We start from the raw sequence: 13,997 nt of genomic DNA on the forward strand, positions 1-13,997 counted from the left end.
GATGAACCATGGCTCAGTCTTCAGGTGCTAAAATACAGGAGTATGGAAGAGTACTGAAGGAGCAAGAGATTTAACATCGTCTTGCTTCTACACCCTCATCTTGCTTCTACACCAAGACAGTTTGCCTAGATTCACAGAAATTGTCTATGCCATCTTGTAAAACTTCTGTATCAACATAATATTAGCCATTACCTCTCTGCATGAACTGGATCTAAAACTTGTAGAAGACTTGATTTCCTCCATGGGAGCAATGTGGACACTTTGCTTGATATAAACTGTTTTTTCTAATTGTTTTCAGTGACCCATTCATAGGGAGAAAAATTGGCAGATGCCCTGAATTCTATGTAAAGGCTGTGCAAGAAAACCTTGATATCTTTAAGACAGGACTCGAACTGTTGTGATGGGCACAGAATGAATGAGATGCTGATGTCAGAGACTAGTTAATTAAAATGTTGGTGTCTCTCTCTTCAAGCCTTCTCATCATTGTTTCTGTGTACCATCTAGCAATCTGTGACCCTTCTGTACAAAAACGCCCACTATGCTCTCAAAGTCATCTTCAAGACAAACTGAAAGCTCTGCTCAGTCATCTCAATAATGCAGAAGAGAGGGGAGGATATGTATATGGTACAAGAGATGATGGCAAATTATTACTCTGTGTTGCCATGTTACATCTGAGTCCACATGGATCATATGTACTATACTGCTTTCAATGTGTCAACTGCCTTGAATGGCTCTGGATACCAATGTGTACAAGACAGAGGGACCCCTGTTTATGTTCATTTCCCATCCTGGATATTTCTGTGGCCATGCTCTCCTTCATTAAAGAGCTGCTTTTTCCTTCAGTGCACAGACAAGTCATTCTCTGTGGTATCTGTAGGTGACAACGTCACTTGTCTAGTGTTTGGATGATGTTTTAATATCTAAGGGAGAATTTGCCTTCTTGTTTGAACCAAACTGGAATGCCTCATGATTAAATAATATGTAAAACTCATTATGGTTTTAATGCTATTGTAATTCATCTCTGTGAAATGAATAACTGTATTTGGACTATCCTCTTTCTACCCTTTCTCCCACCTTCTCACCTCTCCCAAATTATGCTATATAGAACCTAGATTAAGCTGTGTTGTAAGCTTGGAATCCTCTGGTTTTCTGGTTTTCAGCCTGTCAGTAGTTTGGAGTCCATGGCACTGTAAATGGAGCTGTTCTTAGAAATATAATGGCTTGATAAAAGCATATAGTTTCAAAACCACTCAACAAAATATTCATCAGAAGGGATCTCATGCTATTGCTCCCCACATGTAGTCAATATATCACTTTAACTACAGTTCATTTACCCTCTGTTTATCATCCCTTCTTAAGCCATGTGGAATACTCATCTTCTCTAATCCTTGTCTATAGTATTTCCAAAGTACTTTACAAGCTTGGAGTAACTGACTTTAATGCCTTGCAGCAGCTGAGCTGGTAGCATATATGATACCTTAAATGTAACAATCAAAGGAGCATGCAAGATTTTGGTATTTCCGCTGGCTTGCAGATGTGCAATATCCAGGTCCAAAAACTGTATGTCAAGTTTAGACTGAAAGTGTTTAAAACAAACTAATGTCTCACTGGTCTGTGTCAACACCCCTATAATGTGAGAGGGTATTCTCTGATAGAGCAGCAGTATTAAATATCAATTACTCGAACCCTACAGTAATTTCTTTTTTGTATGTGTGTCCATGAATAACCTTGCTCAAGATTTATGTAACGGAGTGTATTGTTTTATTAATCCAGAGCATGTGGTATTCTCCAGGTGCTAAGCTTTGATCTCCTTGCCTTTGTATGTATTAAGTTTTCTGGTTCTCATTGACACTGATGCTCTTGATTTAAGGTAATCTTCTTATAGTTGGGGGCAGGAAAAAATGTAAGTGAACTCTGCAGTGAACCTGGAAACTTTTTCCTTTGTTTCATCTCAGTTCTGATTCAATCTCCACTAAATTCAGCTCAGCAGAATCCAGCCACTGCGTTTAGAAGTAAAAGTATATCTTTCTGCAACATTTTATGGCATGGAATGTCGTTTATAGCACATTATATTACAGTTTGAAATGCTAGCATTCACTAACTAGAGGACCTGTGGGTTTATATTGAAACAACTGAGTGGTGTTAAAATAAAACAAACACAGAAAGGCGGTATTCCACATCCCTTAGTTGATAATGGAGAGAAAGTGCAAAAGTGTGAGCATAGGAGCAGCAGAAGGCATGTGGCAGGGGAAGGAGTACAGGATAGTGAAAAAATTGCAAGCACAAGGCTTTCTATTACAGGCCAGAACACACAGAGGTTGCAGACGGGCAGACGGCTGAGGAAGCTTCTCAATTTTCTTTTGAGGTAACATCTGATGAGCCACTATTTCTCCCCATCCCAGTTGCAGCTGGCAGGCACTGTCTTCACAACTCTTGCCTCCGCTCCAGCATTTTTCTCATCTACCTTGACAGTTTATTTTGCAGGCGTGGGTGGGACTGGGAGCTGCTGGGCTGGGATTATGGCAGGACCAGTGCTGGTCAGAGCAGGTTTGGAGCCAGCTTCGCATGCCTTCCCAAATCCAATGAGTGTCCAGCGTGCTACCAGGGAGATCTGCAGCTCTTTGCAGGGTGCACCCTCAGGACTGGCAGGTTGGTCAAGTAGCAACACTGTGCTCTGAAATCAGGGGCTATGGCATGGGTGGGTGCAATTAGAGCACGTACACTGCTTGAGCTGCTGCTGGGAATGAGACATTGCTTCTGTAAAGAACTGCAGGTGAGAAATGCTTGGGGACCGCCTAGTCCATTCCTGTGCCCCAGCCTAGGATTAGCAATGCCAGCTATTTTTCTGTACAGAGAGGTGTTTAGCAAGCTTCTCTGTGGGAGGTATTTCAGAATCCCCGGGCAGCATCATCCAGTGTTTCACCGCCATTAAAAAGATTCATCCAACATTCAGTGTGAACCTTGTTAATAAAAGTTCATTTACTTGTTTTCTTCTCTTTAGTGGAAAGAGGGAAGAGTTTATTTCCCTCCCGTTTTCAGGCACCTTTAACAGAGCTGATGAATATGACTCTCCTTGGCCTTCCCTTCTCCTCCTGAAACGATGCAATCTTGTTGAAACATCAGTCTTTCAGGAAGATCATGATTTTTAAGTCATTCTCATGACCACCTGAAGTGGGCCCAAACCTCTCCTGAGCTGGAGTCTTGCCAGAGCAAAACTGAATTGAACAATTAATTTACATGCCCATCAGATTACATGCTTGTTTAGTCACTCTGGTAGGACATTTGACATTTTGTTTGCCCCCACCAGCTAGCTCTTTTTGACTTCTGAAGAAGTTGTGGGGTGCCCAGTTAGCTCAAACACACTTTACATTCCTTTTCTGAATTGACAAAGATCTCTGTGGCAAGGTTGGCAATTGCATGGAGGTGCTTTCTGTGTCAGGCCAAATCTTGAGCCTTGGTCCTCTACCAGCACTCATGGGGTAAAGCTTGCATTCTTTGATCACCGGGAACAGAAGGCTTTGAGCACTTTCCACTGTCCATGGGAAGTCAGTTTCTTTGCCTCTGTCAGGTCTGGACACTTGTGTTTGTGCAGTGTGTGTTGGCCATGGAGAAAGAAAGGTTTTATCTATGCTCTGCAACGTAGCTCCTGCCAGAGGGAGCTGAGAGGAAAGAATTTAATCTGAGGAGTCTGAAGGCAGCGGAAATAATTTATGGACAGATCATACAGGAGGATACATAGCTTCAAAAATATTGTTAGTTTGTGTAATATGCAGGGAGGACAGCGTAATGGAGTGTGTATACATGGAAATAGCACAAATATTTTGCCAGCATCCTTAGGGTATTGGGAAAAGATTTCCGTTCTAGTAGTTGAATTGTCATGAGGGATTTTCAAGGGTCAAGTTCCATATTGCAAGGAGGATATGAAACTTTCAGGCCACTTATTGCATGGACATGTGAAGCAAAGATTGTGCATGCTTGAAGGTTGTAAAAACAATTGGCTCTTTTATGTTTGAAAAGAGGCTTTGTGTCATGGGCTGTATTCCATCGCTGAATCTTAATCTTTTGAAAGGCATGATTGAGAAGACAGTGCTGTGCATGCTGAAGGAGTATGGCAGGCTCATTAGAGTGTCTACAATGAACCCTCACAACAAGTGGCATAGTGGAAGCTGCAAATCACGTGGTTCGTGCAGATTGCAAAATATGAAACTCAGCAATGAATATGATATACCTTATTAAAGGGGCCTGTATACTGAAAAAAAAAATAATTTGATCCGCCTACCCTTGTGCTATGACCACATGAGTTTTGAATAGAAAATATTTTGTTGCTACGGCATAATCTTGCTACGCTTTCCCATTCTTTTCTAAACTTTGAGCCCCTCATCATGGTTGTGAGGAAGGAGAACAGCATACAATCTCCTGCTCCAAGTGCAGGTTGAGAGCAATCCTCGGGAGACCTAGGGGAACCAAGGCAGGTTTTTAAGACACTGGAAACTTTTACTGGTCCAGATATTTGTTCAACAGAAGCAGGACATGAACACACATGGAAATGAGAAGCGGGAATAAAAAGATGGCTTATTGAGGAGCTTTGTGGTTCTTGTGGTACATTCCCAACATGTAGAAAAATACAATGCCGCAGCCCACATCTTTCATGCTTTTTAACAGACCCAGGTTTCCATAACTGCTATCAAGGTGCTTTCTTTTATCAGTATTTTATCACTAACTTGTGGAAGCCTCAAAACAGATTTTATTTTTAGAACATTTTGTAGTTGATCTTAAAGCTTGAGTCTCAAGTGCAGGCTTGCTGTTCTCTCTATCTAGGTTATTGTTACATTACCTAGCTATTACATCTTAGTAACATAATACAGTGCATGACCTAAGCTTCCCTGTGCACATAAACCAGCAAATTATTATTTTATTTTACAGTCATCCCAACTACATACTAAAATCATCTGGGAAAGTGTTTCCTAGTGGACTGATATGAAAGAAAGACAAAATATATTGCATTGCATTTTATACTTAATAGGAAGACGTATAAGAAAAACAGTAGCAATCAGGAATCTGTACAGTTCAGTACATGATTGAAAAATATGAACTAATAACATCCAGATGAGAAACCACATACAATACCTCAATATTTTCCTTTAATTTTCTGTTCTATTGCAACAATGAGGGAAACTTTAGCTTCCCTTTCATTCTTTACGAGGCAGATCCTAATATTTCTTTAAAACTGCACATGACACAGGGCAAACCCACAAATAATAATACTTTGTATAGCAGGTGGCCTGTCTGTTCTGCTCAATGACTGCCAGTGCATTTTTCAGTTAAGAAAGAAGCTGTCTCATTGACCAGTTTTAGGCACATATAGTGAGATTCTTCAGTATGATAAAGAGTTTTAATGGGATGAGGAGGGAAATGTCTAAATATAAATATTTAACTCATCTGCCCTGTCCTTCTGTTATAGGATAACACACTATTAGTTTTCTCGGATTTCCCTCATTACTCAGCCTGAAACTTAAGCTGCACTGACAACAATTCTATTTCTGCCATAGCATAAACTTTTCCAGTGTTTATACTTTTCTTGTCCTTGCCTGCAAATGAGTACCCTGCATCACAGATTCAGGGAATCCAGGTACATGATCCTTGGTGAAACATTTCACTGTTTCTTCTTTCCAAACCGTAGCAAAAGTGGCGATGCTTTATGTCTATGAGGAATAATCCAAACTGTTGAGCATGTTATCAGAGTTCATAAAAAATCTTGTGGGGAAAAAGAAAAATAGCACATCTTTCCTTTGTAGAGCTTGCCTTGGCATGGCATATTTCTTTAGCTCTTGGAGAGTTAGCTTACACTAGTAGAAAGCCTAATGCTGCAAAGTCCTTTATTAAATCTTTAGATGCTCCCCAAAGGCTGGCATTGCAAAGAAAAAGGAAGATTAAACAATTAAAAAATTTGGAATAAGTTGCTGTTGAAGTGTGGTTCTACTCTGGAAAAAAATAATAATGGTAAAACTAGCACATTTTAACTCAACAACTAATATTTAGTTGCATAAACTCCTTTTACTGACCACCCCCAAACAAATCAAAAACAAAAAACAAAACACCCCCCGAAAACAAACAAACAAACAAAAAAACCCAACCAACCAACAAACAAACAAAAACCCCAAAACTTTTACTGTTTTTTAACACCTGGCCAGCACAGTTCTGTCCAAGTGAATTGAACTGTATTTAGTCTTGGTCAGCAGAGCTATATACTTTCTGTGTATGTGCACAATTACTGGGAGCAATGAAAATTCACTAGTTTTATTGCAGGGATTTTTTATTCCAAGATGTTACTGCTTTGGTAGCTGGTGACCTTGGGTCTACAGCATACTCACAAGTTGCTGAGGGATCCTCAGGTAGAAAGACGATGAAGGTGTGGATTAGTTACAACTCAGCCAGAAAATTAACAATATTTGGAACAAAAATCAGTGATAAGAAATAGAATCACGGAATCACAGAACCTTAGGAATTGGAAGGGACCTCTGGAGATCCTGTAGTTCAATCTCCCTATTAAAGCAGGTTCCCTAGAGAAGAGTCCAAGCAGGTTTTGAGTATCTCCCTTGGTGTACTGTTGGACAGTTGGCTGAATATGAGTCAGCAGTGTGCCCAGGTGAGCAGGACTAGGGAAGTCATCCTGCCCCTGTACTTGGCATTGGTGAGGCCTCACCTCGAGTACTGTGTTCAGTTTTGGACACCTCAGTACAAGAAGGACATGGAGGTACTGGAGCAGGTCCAGAGAAGGGCAACGAGGCTAGTGAAGGGCTTGGAAAATCAGCCCTATGAGGAGAGGCTGAGGGAGCTGGGGCTGTTTAGTCTGGGGAAGAGGAGGCTGAGGGGAGACCTTATTGCTCTCTTCCAGTACCTGAAAGGTGTTTACAGTGAGAGCGGGGTAGGTCTATTCTCATTGGTGACAGGTGACAAGACGAGGGGAAATGGCCTCAAGTTGCGCCAAGGCAAGTTTAGGTTGGACATCAGGAAACACTTCTTTACAGAAAGGGTAGTTAAGCACTGGAATAGGCTCCCCAGGGAGGTGGTTGAGTCACCATCCCTGGATGTGTTTAAGAGCCGTTTGGATGTGGTGCTCAGAGATATGATTTAGCAGAGGGTTGTTAGAGTTAGGGTACTATGGTTAGGCTGTGGTTGGACTTGATGATCTTTGAGGTCCTTTTCAACCTGAGTAATTCTATGATTCTATCTCTAGAGAAGCAGACTACACAATCTCTCTGAGCATTTTATTCCAGTACTGCCTCACTCTCAAAGTAAAAAAGTTCTTTCTCATGTTCATATGGAACTTTCTGTGTTCCAGTTTGTGACTGTTGCCCACTGTCCTGTAGCTGGGCACCACCAAAAAAAGCATAGCCCCATCCACTTGACACTCACCAGTTAGATATTTATAAGTATTAATAAGATCCCCTCTTGGTCTTCTCTTCTCCAGGTTAAACAGTCCCAGGTTTCTCAGCCTTTTCTCATAAGAGAGATGTCTGATCTCTTTGTAGCCCTCAGCTGGACTCTCTTTCCCTGTCTTTCATGACTAGGGAGCAGAGTACTGGAGGTTCAGATGTGGCCTCATCAGGACAGAATAGAGAGGCAGGATCCTCTACCTCAGCCTGATGGTCATGATCTTTTAATTGCACTCCAGGATACCACTGGCCTTCCTGCCCATAAGGGCACAGCACTGGCTCATGGCCTACCTGTTGTCCACCTGTTCTCCTTCCTAAGCCTTTCTATTCTGAGCTAAGATGAAAATTTGTTCTGAAATTTCCCTTGGGAAGGAAATAAAAGGAAATATCAAGGACCAAAGAAAGCAGTAGACCCCAGGGTCTCCCAAGGAGTCTTGAAGCACAGGAGTCACTTGCTGTAAATGAGGTAGTGACAAACTCTGGAGCATGTAATATTTGCTGCTGCTTCTTGGCTTGATATCTGCTTTGTGGATGCACATTCTACCTGTTCCATGATCTCTCACTTGGTGCTTGTGTTCTAAGTCCCAGTTGTCTCTGTTGAGGAGGAGGAGGGTTGCAGAAGGCTTTTGCCCTGATAAATTGGCACAAAAGGTTTGGGAGCCACAACCCTGCTGGCTGAAGGAGGACAGCATGATGTGGACATCCCAGTTTGTGTATCAGAGAAGCCCTGGCTTCACCACTTGTCAGATACCTGAGTATGATCTCCTATATATCTCCCGTTATACAGAACAGAGCTGAGTTCTGTAGGAAGTTATCTTTCAAGACCACTGCTTCCCAGCTCATTCTACTGATAAAAGGGATTGCTGTTCAGTCCTTCCTGTCTTTTCTGAGAAGGGGAATGAAAGTCTAAGTTGCCTTCATGGTTTCTGTGGTGGAGCTGTCTACTGCAAGGCAGCAGCCTGAACATTGAACAGGTTGCCCAAGGAGGTTGTGGATGCCCCATCCATGGAAACATTCAAGGCCAGGCTGGATGTGGCTCTGGGCAGCCTGGTCTGGTGGTTGGTGGCCCTGCCCACAGCAGGGGGGTTGCAACTAGATGATCTTTGTGGTCCTTCTCAACCCAGGCCATTCTATGATTCTATGCTTCTGTAACACTGACTGGACAAAAAATTGAATAATTTCATGTAATTTTCTATGAATGAATAAGCAATAAGAACTGATGACATCATGATCTCCTTCAACAGAGTCTAGGATTGCCTTCTTTTCAAGATCATCAAGTATTTCAGTTCTAATTTATTTTGCTGCATTTGTAGGAACAAAATAAATAAAGGTCAGTGTTCCCTTGGCACTGAGACCCTCGCCCTCATCTCTGCCATGTCTGGGCTTTGCAATTCCTCACCTTCCTTCTTGGGTAACGAAAACATAGCAACATTCCTGCCCTGCTGTAAACTAGCTCTACCATAAAGTAACCAAATAGATGTTGGCCAGTGGCATCTGATTTTGTCTGTAAATTGCATATAGGCTCTGCGGCAGAATAAGTCCTTTCACAAGAGGTCAGAGGGGTGAGAAAACAAGAAACTTCTACAGGTTTGTCTTCTTTATTAAAATAAATGGATCACCATATGAATAGACAGTTCACAATTCTTTAGGGAAAAATCAATACAGTGAAGGTTTTTCACTACAGTTTATTGGACAGAAAGCCTTATATGCTTAAATACCATGAGGACATGGGAAGCCAGGTACACCTCCAAATATTTCAAATAAAAGCAGAATTTTCTAAACACTGGCAATGATTTTCTTTGTAAATAGGTTTAACCTTGGACCTTCTGTCATCTTGTATTTTTACACAGGAAATTAATTTTCTACATCCTCTGTGTGCATAGAGAAGACAGAAAGTTGAAAAACTCCAAGGGATTTCCAAAAAAGCCTCCATATAAATTTTAAAATTAAACAGATGTTATATGATTACCATTAAATCTGAGCCATGGGTTCCTAGGTTATAAACTATACATGATGTTCTGAAGCAAGAGATGAAATGGATTTTTTTCAATTACTAAAGGTTTTCCAGATCAAAAAGATCAGGATTTAGATGAATCTATATAGTCCTTTTGTTCCAACAAGAGTTTATAAACATTCAAAATAAGTAAATGCTCTCACAACAGCTAGTAAATGGCCTCAAGTAGAGATGCTCTGTGACTGCTGAGCTCTTCTGGGAGTGCAATTACATGTTGCTGAGAGGCTGCCCATTGAGATCACTATCTTCAGTGGGTACTGGAGTGGATCCCAGGTGAGATATGGATAAGCCCCTCTGCTTACCTGGTCACTTGCTGAAATCTTTGTTTCATATCTGTAATTCCAGAAGAAATATTGTGTATTCCAATTCAAAATCGCTACACTGAAATTTTTGTGCTAGAGAAATAGTTCTTTGTGAGAGGAGGGAACTGTTGTTGCCCACTACTGTTGTGAGGCTGGCTTCCTGCCTTACTCCCTGGTCATCCCAGACCTTAACACCTGCTACTACAAATCCTCTCTGCAGAGCCACCCTGAGAGTATGGGATAAAGTCTTGAGGGTAAACAAGGATCTCATCTCCTCTTTCCTCACCCCAGACTGTCCTCAGCAGCCCTCAAATCCTCCGTGCCACAGTGGTTCTTTCCTACATACTGCTGTGGTTGCAAGGGCAGGCATCTTGTAGTCTCTGCTTTTAGTTACTTTGTCTTCCCCTTGGCTAATTTGCATGCTTTAAGGAGCTCAAATATTCAATCAGTCTTATTGTGGTTATGCTTGTTTTCTTCACCTCTTGCCCAGTTTCTAGATGTTGAAGAGGCTTCCATAAACTAAGACAGGGCAACTACCCATCATGATCCCCTAAATCTTATTTATGAATACCATTATCATTTGTGTAATCACTTGTCTCAAAGGTTGTAGTCTATCTTCATACAGATAGAATACAGATTCACCTCATATAGTATCGGTGCAACTCACACCATTTTATGCTGTATAGAAGACAAGTGAAGATTTTTCACTGCACCCTAGGGTAGGCTACTAATGCAAGTATAAGGCCAGATGGCTAACAATAGATGAGACAAAACCAGTCCATCCCACACACGCAGCCTGTAAGTTACATATTTTTCTCCTGCAGACATAGCTTTTCCTCATGCACTGCTCTGGCTGTGGAATTATCTTAGCAATTAATATTAAATACTGGACACAATCCTTTTTTTTTTTCAGAAACACTAGGGAGTCAGTCATAAAATCAGGAGTGTTATCTGTCAATGAATACCGTGTTGCACAGACAGTAGTCTGGGTGCTGGGGATGGTGTTCGTGCAGAAGAGTGTGTTTTGGAGCCAGAGGTAGAAAAGAGAATCATAGAATCATAGAATGGGTTGGAAGGACCCCAAGGATCATCAAATTCCAACCCTCCTGCCACAGGCAGGGTTGCCAACCAGTAGGTCAAATACCAGATCAGGCTGCCCAGGGCCCCATCCAACCTGGCCTTAAACACCTTCAGGGATGGGAACGGGGCATCCACAACCTCTCTGGGCAACCTGTTCCAGCACCTCATCACTCTCTCAGTAAAAAACTTTACCCTGACATCTAATCTGTCTCCCCTTCATTTGGTTTAAAACCATTCCCTCTTGTCCTATCACTATCTACCTATGTAAAAAGTTTACTTCCCTCATGTTTATAAACTCCCTTTAAAAATTGGAAGGCCACAATGAGATGTCCCTGAAGTCTTCTCTTTTCCAGGCTAAACAAGCCAGTTCCCTCAGCCTATGCTCGTAGGAGAGGTGCTCCAGCCCTTTAATCATCTTTGTGGCCCACCTCTGGACCGTCTTCAAAGGCTCTGCATCTTTCCTGTGTTGGGGACCCCCAGACTTGGACACAGTACTCCAGATGGGGCCTCATGAGGGCAGAGTAGAGGGGGACAAGGGCCCTGCTGGCCACCCCTCTTCTGATGGAACCCAAGATACCACTGGCGTTCTGGGTTGCAAGTGCACCTGGCTCATGTTAAGTTTTTCATCAACCAGGACCCCTAAGTCCTTCTCAGCAGGGCTGCTCTCAAGGAGTATACAAACTTCTCCCAGTATACATACCTGGAATTACCTTTACCCAAGTGCAAAACCTTGCACTTTGTTGAACCTCATTAGGTTCACAAGGGCCCTCCTTTCAAGTTTATCAAGGACAAGTAACATCTGGAAAAGGAGTTGGAATTGTAAGCAGATACATTCCCCTTTAGGAGACGAACCCCATTGTGCCATAGGAAGAGGAGACAAAAGAAAATACACATAAGTTTTTCACTGCAGTTGGAAAATTTAACAATATATGGATTATTTGTGGACTGCCTGAGTGTCGAGCAAACTACAGCTCTCAGACTATTACCTGATTCTCTACATGAGGCTTGTATTCCTGTTTACCACAGAGAAATCCCAAAGTATTATTCCCACTCTCATTTAGAAAGCGGAGGCTCAGTGGATATAAAATTTATCCTTTTCATCCTGTTGGCATGTGTTTGCATCTCCCAGCCATATTGCATTTTCTCACTTCAGTGGTGTAGACTTTTTGTACACCAGTGAAGGATGACTTTTCGTTGCCACCTTTTATCTTTCCAAATATGTCCTTGTTCAGCCTTATTTTCCTCCTGATTTCCTCCATCTGGTTTTCATCTTACCTTGGAAAGCTGTCCAAGGTGTGTATATATATACTTTTGCTTGTTTCATCTTTCCCGAGATGCCTTTCTGCTGAATATCAGCTTAACATGATTTTTATTTGGATCAGTTTCATATTTAATCTTACTTTTGGCCTTCATGATAGAGATTCTCTGTCAACTTCCTGTTGTTCAGGAGCATCAAGTGTGTATAGAACAATTCAGTCACTTGTAAAAGAAATGCTTTTGTGTGCGTTTTTTTTTTTTTTTAAGTAACTCTACAGAGCATACAGTATTAATTAATTAATTACATTAATTACGACTTTCTCTCCTAGACGCTGTTCACCTTAGGATCCTACCTAACCTAGTGCAGGAACATCTGAAATAGTAGGAAGGCTAATTCTTTCTAATATTTCTTTAGCTTTGGAAACATCAGGTGATGCATTGTGAGATTGTTTTGTGGCCTGGAAAGAGAAAATACCAGTAATTTTTAAGGGGCTAGGAAACTGCCAAACTGCCAAAAGTTTGGATGAAAAAAATATGAGATTCTGCAGAAAACTATAAGGCTGCTCTCTGGATACTCTAAATTTCTTGAAGTGCTTCCCATTTTGAAGGAACTGCAGAAGCACTAATGGGAGATCCAGGACAAGCATCCAATCCAGGCTCATGATTCCTACAAATTATAGCAGGGGTCCTGTTCATACTAACTCTACGTAATACCTTCCTTGGCATGTCCACTTGATTCCTACCATGTAATCACACAAAAATAAAATCTGTATTATTCACATTGCCTTCCACCCCTCTTCTTCCCCCCCGCCAGAAAACTAACATCTTCTGAGAATTTGTGTAATTACAGGAAAAAGGTACTCCATGGTATTGATTTAAAATATACTACATATAGTGTATACTTGCTTTTTATCACCAAGCCTATTGATTCAGGGTTTTCCTCACCCTTAGAGAAATAGCTGTCATGATAAATACCAGCACTTGGTGCACATAACATTGTTGACTGTCACTTGCTAGACTAAGCACTGCATTGGACTTGGTATGGGTGTACATAGAGACCATCTTTTGCCAGGTCCATCACAGGCAAAATCAATTGTCTAAGAATCCATAGAGGTGGTGAGACATGAGAAATATACTGCTGTAAGAAAATTGTATTTTATTTAAAGAATAACCAAATATATTGATAAGCAGGAGGCAGAACAGAAGCACAAGCCTGCATGGTTAGTGGGCCTGAAAAACTGAAACAGCATATACAATAAAGAAAAAATACCAGGGAAAGGATTCTCTGTACTTAGACTTTTAGAGGTATACTTTGTGGTGGTTTTGAGCTCATACACATACTTTGATGTGCACTGTACATGCTTTTCACCTGATTAGTCTTTCAGAATGATAAATCGGAAACATTCTGGACACATCTGAGGTTTGTTTTTTTTTTTTTTTTCCCAAGATTCAGGAGAATTTATCTTCATTTAGGAGGATATAAGTTTAACTTTTTCCCTGTTTTTTTAAAAAAATCACCTGATATCAATTAGAATTCCTTTACTGCTGGGCTGATTTATAGTACTGTAATACAGCACTGAAAATATGAAAGCAGAGAAGCAATATTTCAAAATGCAGCATAAAATCAACAATAAAAATGTATATTTATAACCTGAAAAGTATGATTTCATCTTGGAGTATTACCAAGCTAATAGCAGTAATAAGCATGATTTTAGTTGTACCATATTGTACTTATTAAACACTTCAGGGGACTTGTGAATAAATCAAATAACAAGATCATTTCTGGATATTTGAACATATTTTTAGATATTATAAAAACGTGGAAAACCATCACAACTGGTTATCGTTTATTCATGTTTTCCAAAAAAGGTTTTAATCATAAGCTTTTTGTTACATTTTTCAAGATAC

Source organism: Gallus gallus, chromosome Z (assembly GCF_016699485.2).
Source record: "Gallus gallus isolate bGalGal1 chromosome Z, bGalGal1.mat.broiler.GRCg7b, whole genome shotgun sequence".
In the NCBI taxonomy this organism is placed as follows: Eukaryota; Metazoa; Chordata; class Aves; order Galliformes; family Phasianidae; genus Gallus; species Gallus gallus.